This window comes from Mauremys mutica, chromosome 19, assembly GCF_020497125.1.
Source record: "Mauremys mutica isolate MM-2020 ecotype Southern chromosome 19, ASM2049712v1, whole genome shotgun sequence".
In the NCBI taxonomy this organism is placed as follows: domain Eukaryota; kingdom Metazoa; phylum Chordata; order Testudines; family Geoemydidae; genus Mauremys; species Mauremys mutica.
The window spans coordinates 10,763,228-10,771,860 of NC_059090.1; the positions used below are offsets into that span (position 1 = coordinate 10,763,228).

The window sequence follows — 8,633 nt, forward strand, 5'->3', positions numbered from 1 at the left end:
TACTGGCCAGGCAGCTGTGCTGTTGCTTGCTACCCTGTCTTTAACACCATCCAGGACCAGCTCAGAGACTTGAAGAATTAGGCCATATAGTCCATCACTGGGTGTTCGTGCAGGAAGGTTCACAACAGTATAGCTTAATGTTAAGAATACCAAGCAATGGGAGCCTCCACTATTTCTCCCGGGAGATCATTCCACTTATGCTCTAAAATCCCGCAGAAGAGTTACTCTGTCCATAAGCAACCAGAAGTAGAGGCTGGTGAGGGGACGCAAAGAGCCAAGAAACATCTGGATTTAGTTTAGTTTGAGGCTGGGACTAACACAGAGTGGCTGTGTATTTATACAAGGCCAAATGCTGAGATTATAAACTCCAGCACTAGGCATATTCAGGTGTATGCTCCCATGCAGCAAGCGGAAGACAAAGAAATGGAACATTTCTACCAAGAGCTGGAGGAGATGAGGCAGAAGAAATACACCTATACAATTATCCAAGGGGACTTCAGTGCAATATTAGGTGGAAAGGAGAGTGAGAAAGAAAAGTACGTGGGGAAATTTGGTAAAGGTGTAAGATATGATCATGGAGCATGTCTGGTTGCATTCTTAGAGGCAACATAATGAACATGATATTTTAAAAAAAGAAGTGTTGGCAGTGGATATGGAAAAGTCCAGATGGAGTCACACTGAATCAGATTGATTATATAATGACAGATACCAGAAGAATTTTTAACACTGTAGCGACAATAAGAGAATGAATCGTTTTCACAGGCTCAGTCCATCGTACGTTGCGTTCAAAACTATGTGTTGACAATATCTATAAAGACTGAATTAAGAGAAGCCAGAAACCAAAGCACACATGGCACTTCAAGGAAGAGGCATTTGCACAGACAGTGAGTGAACTGGACGTCAAATATGAGGTCAACAAGGACATTGATGAGGACTACGAAGAGTTTATCTCTCAGATAATCTCAGCAGCTAAGAAGGCAAAGGCATTGAAAATGCTGGGACACAAGCAGGGGCTCAGCAAGGAAACTGTGAATCTGATGGCAAGGAGGGCATGCATGAAATTAGAAGGAAAAATGGGTGAAGACTATAGAACACTGTGCAAAGAAATTCGTGTGAAGATCAAAGAAGACTACGAAGACTATAGAAAGAAGAAATTGAGAGAACGAGAGTCTGAAGAAAGTAGAAAGAGATGTTAGGCTGAAACAGTTTATCCCAGCAGAGCTGAAAGATGAAAATGGTGAAAGGACATCGGAAAGGAGCAAGATGAATGAAATATGTAAAAAATTCTACAATGACCACTACTCCTCATATGTCAATGTCCAGCATACACTGTCAAGGCAGCAGGTTACATAAGCAGTTCCTGAAGTTATGTGGGAAGAAATTGAATACACAGTTCATAACATAAAGAGAGGGAAGAATCCAGGCGTGGATGATGTTTGGCCAGAATATCTCAAAACAGGGGAAGCTACTCTCTTCAAAGCGTTGGTGCAACGGTTCACCATCTACATCAATAGCAAGCATGTTTCAGATGCACGAAAGAAATAAAAAATAATACTATTGATGAAGAAAGATGATCCAGAAGAACTGAGCAACTACCGGCCAATCACACTCCTCTCACCAGTGTATAAAGTCTTCACCTGCATCATACTCAATCGGATTAAGAAGGATCTTGAAATGCATGAAAGCAAAGAACAAGCTGGTTTCCGTTCAGGGTGTTTGACAATTGATCACATCCACTTAGTTTGACAGCTCATAGAATAATGCAAGGAATACAAAGTACCATTGTGTATTGCATTTGTCGACTACAAAAAAGCATTTGACTCGGTAGAGATTAACGCTGTACTCAACACGCTCAATGAAATCGGAATTAACCTGAGGTACATTGACCTGCTGGAAGAAATTAACCACAATTGTTCGACAGAGATAACATTATTCAATGTCTCCTGCATTATTACTATACGCAGAGGAGTCAGACAAGGCGACACAATCTCTCTGAAGCTGTTTGCAGCAGTACTGGAGTCACTGTTCAAGAAATTGAACTGGGAAGAAGGAATCAGAATTGATGGAGAACAGTTAATGCATCTTCTCTTCGCTTACGACTGTGTAATACTGGCAAAGGACACAGCAGAACTGGAGAACAAATTGCATCAACTGCAAACACTTTTGGAAGTGAACACATTGAAGACGAAGTGGATGTGGAATGAGCATTGTGCAGAAGGAATCATCATTGTAAACATGAAAGAAATCGAGAAGGTCGACAAATATATTTACCTGGGTCAGCAGCTGAGCAGAGACAGCTCATTTGAAGGGGAATGCAGTAGGAGGCGAAAGGCGGGGTGGGCAAGTTTCAACAAAATAAAGATGTCTCTAATGGATGATGAACTGCCCATGAAGAAAAGGAAAGAACTGTTTAATGCCACTGTTCTGCCAGCAATGATATATGGAGCAGAAAGCTGGTCAACCACAAAAGCGGAGGAAGAAAAATTCGCTGTCTCCTAGAGAGCAATGGAATGGCGAATACGTAAGATATCGCTCCGTGATCATATACTGAATGAGGAGATCAGAAGGCATACAGGGGTGACCGATGTAGTGCAAAGCGAAGATGGGTGGGTCATTTAGTCTGCAGGCATGACAATAGATGGACAACCTGCATCAGAGACTGGCTCTCCAGAGACTACAAGCAACTGCTGGGCAGACCGAAAATGTGCTGGGCTGATCCCATGACAAAACTCTTTGGCCAGAAATGGAAAGAACGTGCTCGCAACAAAATAGAATGATGTGGCATCAACTTGCATTCGTGGTAGGACGGATGAGGACAAGCCGGACAAAGGTGAGGTGACTAGGAGATGTGCAGGGTTCTTTCCATGAGCAGTATCTCATCCATCCCACCAGCATCTTCTTAATCTTAAATCCATTGCTTCCTATTGCAACTTGCTGTTGTTCAGCAGCCACAAGCAGCCCACGCAGCATGGGCTATCTCACTGCCAGAGAAATACAGTGTCTGCAATCCCCTTTGAGAATATTCCCTGCTCTCTCTCTCTTTCATGCTGGTGGGGTTGGAACGAATGCTGTTGCCACCACTGCTGCCAATCATTTTATTTTGCACAGGTTGTTTTTTTCCCAGTGCAGTAAGAGATTACCTATAACAGAAGGTGAAGCAGGTACAGAAGCCACTAGCTGAAGGAATAATGAAGGGAGTGCCACGAGGGAAGCTGGCTGGTTCTCTACTGTTAAACACTGCACTGCTGTGTGGGCTCAGCTCCAAGACTTGGGCTCTCCCTCCTAAGACTTGCAGAGGCCGAGATTACTGTGGCATTAACAGGCTTGCTCACCCCAAACAAGAATGCGATATCCTAGATTGCTAACAATGTAAGGTGCCTAGATTGTCCTTATCACCATAGTATCCTAATAATCTTTTACTCTATTTATCCTCCCAACACCCCGTGAGCTAGAGAACTCACTATCAATGCCATGTTACAGATGGGGAACAGAGACAGAGAGGCTCAGATCCACAAAGGTATTTCAGTGGAAGTTAGGAGTCTCAATACCATTGTGGATCTGGGACTACATGATTTGCCAAAGGTCACACAGGAAATCTCTGGCAAAGCAGAGAACTGAACTTGGCTCTGCCAGGCCCTGTGTTATCCACTCTCTACCCACCAGGTCCTCCTTCCTCCCAAGTGAGCATCTCCTGCTGTTGCAGAGCAGTGGAGGCACCTCAGGATAGGCAGGATGGGTGCAGTCAAATGTTTATTCACTGCTGTTAATTGACTCTGGGCATGTACCTTTGTGCACTGCATGTATTCACTTTTTACTTTATGTGCCTAAGTATTGTATGTGGGGTTTTTATGTTATAGAGAGTCACAGGCAACATCAGAGTGTGACCCTGGTGCCTTAGCCCTAGGTTAGTAATCTCATACTGCTGGAAGAGCTTATGGCACATTCAACAGGGCCTGTGGTTGTAAAAGAATAGATAGCAGCAATCCAGCATTGATTTTTGCAGCATACTGGCTGAGTGGGAAGCTCGGATATCTTTATTATCATTTAAATAACAAATATATTTCATAAAGGGATATCAAAGCACTTAAAAGAATGGATTTGGATCACAACACTCCTATGAGGTAGAGAAGGTTTATCCCAATTGTACAGATAAGGAAATGGAGTCACACAAATAACTTGCTCAAAGTCCTACTGTGAATGAGCGGTGGGGCTATTGAGAATAGGACTCAGCAGTCCTCACTCCCAGGTCCTACTGTAACCTCTGGATCACACACTCTCTGGACTGATGACCAAGGTCTGGTCTACTTCTCAATATTAGATTGACCTAGCTAAGTCACTCAGGGTTGTGAAAAAGTTTGTGCCCTGACTGCTGTGGCTAGGTAGATCTTATGAGGAGAGGCTGAGGGAACTGGGATTATTTAGTCTGCAGAAGAGAAGAATAAGGGGGGATTTGATAGCTGCTTTCAACTACCTGAAAGAAGATGGATCTAGACTGTTCTCAGTGCTGGCAGATGACAGAACAAGGAGTAATGGTCTCAAGTTGCAGTGGGGGAGGTTTAGGTTGGATATTAGGAAAAACTTTTTCACTAGGAGGGTGGTGAAGCCCTGGAATTGGTTACCTAGGGAGGTGGTGGAATCTCCAGCCTTAGAGGTTTTTAAGGTCAGGCTTGACAAAGCCCTGGCTGGGATGATTTAGTTAGGGGTTGGTCCTGCTTTGAGCAGGGGGTTGGACTAGATGACCTCCTGAGGTCCCTTCCAACCCTGATATTCTATGATCTAACCCCTCAGTGTAAATGCTGCTAGATCAACAAAAGAATTCTTCTGTTGACCTAGCTACCGCCTCTCTGAGAGTTAGCTTAATGTGAATGACAGAAAATCCTTTCTCTCAATGTAGGAAGCATCTACATTATGGAACTATAGTGGCCCAGCTATACCGCCATGGCTGTGTCACTGTAGCAGCTATAGTATAGACATAGCCTAAAAACAACCACCTCATGAAAGCGCCTTAACTTTTTGTTTCAACCATCTGAATTTTGCAATCAGTGCAAGAGAGCGGAAGTTACAACACTAGTCACTAGAGGGAGTTATACTGCTGTATCCTAGCCGTGAAAACAAATAGAACTAGACAGAGATTCCTATTGAGTCTATGTAAACAGAGAACTCCTTTAATCACAAATTTTCCTGGAGGCCACAATGCAAATGTGGGATATTGTTAATATGCTAAAAATGGTGGAGAAGCGACTGTTCATTTAGGCTCCTAAAAGATTCCCCTCTTACAGCTGACACACTCTGGGGCTCTCTGGCCACATACACCTGCTGCTAATGGCTGGCAGGGGGTGGCCCCTTTTATTGTTAGGATCAGGCACTCGTATTAATTGCTGCAGCGTCCTGTTTGCATGCTGTGTGTTTGCAGAGATGATGCCACCTCCTCTCCTTTCATTGAAGATACAAAGAAAGCATTTGTGTGCGTGAGTTTTGCTGCCAAACGTAAATTCTGCGAAGGGCAAGCTCGCTGGCTCAGCCAGAGGAAGGAGCCCTTTGTCTCACCTGATGCTTCCGCAATCAAGGCACCATGAGGATCCTGCTTTGAAACTCAGCTGTGGTGCTGTGCAAATCCAGATGACACATATTGGGACGCAGTAGCTCAGTCCACTCTAACGTAGGGTCATGTTGTCTAGTGGTGAGAACTGGCGTTGGGATCCAATCACATTCTGTTCCCAGCTGAGCCATTGACATACTGTGTGACCATAGGCAGAGTCACTTAACCTTTGTGGCCTCAGTTTCCCCATATAAAAAGTGGACCAGGTTATTATAAAACTTGATGAATGTTTATAAAGTGCTTTAAAACCCTTTAGATGGACTGTGTGCCAGAAATACAAAGTATTAATACTATTAATAATGCCTGATTACAGGACAGACATAGCCCAAGGAGGATTTAGTAGGAAATATCTCACCAGAGCATTTCCATTTACTGCACCCCAAGCTATTACATTTTTCTTTCTACTGTGAACCATTGCAGGCTTCTAGGCTCTTGGCGTGGTGCTAACACCGTTTGCACTATCTCATACTCAGTTTCTAACATCAGCACTCAGGTATTCTTCAGCACCGGCTGCCGCTCCTGCAATTCATTTCATTTGCATATAGCCTCTTAAAGAGAGGTCAGAACTACTCATCCATCAGAGTCCATCCACCCAAGCTCTGGGGGGCTATGAGAAAATGGGACCCGGATCAGAACCAGTTGCATTTTTGCCCAATTTCAGTGTTTAAAAGATGGACTAATAATAGTTTATTGTTTATCTGGCTGCAGCATTCTGGTCTCCTTGAAATTAACAGAGTGAGGATATAGAAATGCCATAAAAGGAAACTGCAGTAGTCAAGTCAGGGAGTACTTCAAGCCAGAAGAAGGATTATAGCAGAAGGTTACGGTAAGGATGGATTCCAGCAATGTTCTGGTGGTGGCGAAGGACAGACATGCAGATGTGTGAGTGGGAAGGTCGTTGGAGGAAAAGAAAACCTAAGTGGTTCATCATCCTTGTGATGGCCTTCTGCATGTTATTGAATTTCACCCAAAGTGCTATATATAAATTTCCACACACGTGATACAATTACAGGGGTTGTGTTTTTAGGACTGGTGTTAACGGTTGCATATCACCTTGGGATGCAAAGTGCTGGATCAGAGCAGAATGATAATACTGTATGCTGCCAGTTAAAGCAGTTTTGTCTGTATAATTGCATCTAAAGTAGGGGTTTTGCCAGCATAGCTATGTTGGTCAGAGATCATACCTCATCACACCTTTGACAGCTATGCTAGAAAAAGTTGGTAGTGAAAACCTGTCCTCTGTCCTCACCTGTTGTAAGGTGTTGCTGGGCACTGTTAAACAGCTGTCACATTTCACCTAGAGATGGCTGCACTTTAGTAGTGGTCAAAGTGATTCTGCCACCCCACTGATCTCCTAGAGGTAGTGCTCCCTTCCCTAGGGTTAGGGTTCCTGTGGGTAGGGCTCCCCACTCTAGAGTTAGGGTTCCTGTGGGTAGGCCACTTGGAGTTAGGATTAGGGTTCCTATTGGCAGTTCTTCCTTCCCTAAGGTTTGGGTTCCTATGGGTAGTGCTCCCTGCCCTAGGTTTAGGGTTCCTACGGTTATGCCACTTGGAGTTAAGGTTAAGGTTCCTATGGATAAGCCACTTGGATTTACAGTTAGGTTCCTATAGGTACGACACCCCACCCTAGGTTTAGGGTTGCTATGGTACGGCTCCACACTGTAGAGTTAGGGTTCCTATGGGTAGGGCTACCCACCCTAGGGTTAGGGTTGCTATGGGTAGGGCTCCCCACGCTAGGGGTAGGGTTCCTATGGGTAGTGCATTCAATCAGTTTCCCCTGTTTTCTGTGTGAGTCTTTTACACAGTATTTGAGAGGAAGAAAACAAAAAATATAGCGAAATTGGCTAGGGGACTCAGGGGCCTGTGTACCTTAAACTAGTCTTCATCTCTTTTATTTTTTTTATTTTTTTTGCTAAATTACTTTCTTGGTTTCAAGCCTGCGAACATGTAAAGATGTGCTTAAATGTTTGTAGGATCCAGGTCATAGTCTGTAAAATGCTTTGAGCCCCATCTGGATAAATGTAAGATGATCATCATCACTGTCATACAGAGGTTAAACAAACACCATGACACACTCTACATAGAATAACTAGCCATATCACGGAGGAGATGTGTCTTGTTTCAGTGATAAATGTAAAGGGAAACTCATCCTTAAAAATCATATCTAAAATATATATATGACATGCCTTCATTTCTGGTAGCCTCTTTGAATCTTAAATAGACACAGCTTGAATTTTTTAAACATTTTGACTAATTAAAGATACGTTGATAGAGCACTCTTTAAATAATATGTCCTGAATTAAAAACAAAATATTCCTTAATTGTTACCCTCCTCCTCCCCGCCCCTTCTGCTCAGATATATAAGTATTTTCAGACAGGGGAAAATGGGCTGTAACTGGAGAACAGTGGAACCAGTTATGAACAAGGCTGAGATTTTGAATGGCACCTCAGAGTCTGTGTTTTCCATATGGGGATGCCCAATTCCTATGAATTTCTAATGGGGCTTGAACATTCAGATCCCATGGAGGCTTGCTGCTTTCAAACAGCACTTTGGGTGGGATTTTCAAAGCAAACTAACTAAATATAATAAGTGAACTCCTGGCACTATTGAAGTCAATGGCAAAACTCTCTTTGACTTCAGTAGGGTCAGGATTTCACCCATTTTTTCGCTAGTTTCTTTCTGTTACAGTAGTCTTAAGTGAAAACAACAAGGAGTTTGGTGGCACCTTAAAGACTAACACATTTATTTGGGCATAAGCTTTCGTGGGTAAAAAACCTCCCTTCTTCAGATGCGTAGTAATCTTAGGTGATATTTGTACTGCTATCAGAGGGGTAGCCGTGTTAGTCTGGTTCTGTAAAAGCAGCAAAGAATCCTGTGGCACCTTATAGACTAACAGACGTTTTGCAGCATGAGCTTTCGTGGGTGAATACCCACTTCTTCGGATGCAAGTGGTGGAAATTTCCTGGGGCAGGTATATATAAGCAAGCAAGAAGCAAGCTAGAGATAACGAGGTTAGATCAATCAGGGAGGATG

At 43.4% G+C, this 8,633-nt stretch overlaps 1 pseudogene; it reads left to right on the plus strand.

Annotated features, from left to right (window-relative positions):
- Positions 1-399: 399 nt before the first annotated feature.
- Positions 400-1,545, plus strand: LOC123353250 (annotated as a pseudogene).
- The last annotated feature ends 7,088 nt before the right edge of the window (positions 1,546-8,633 follow it).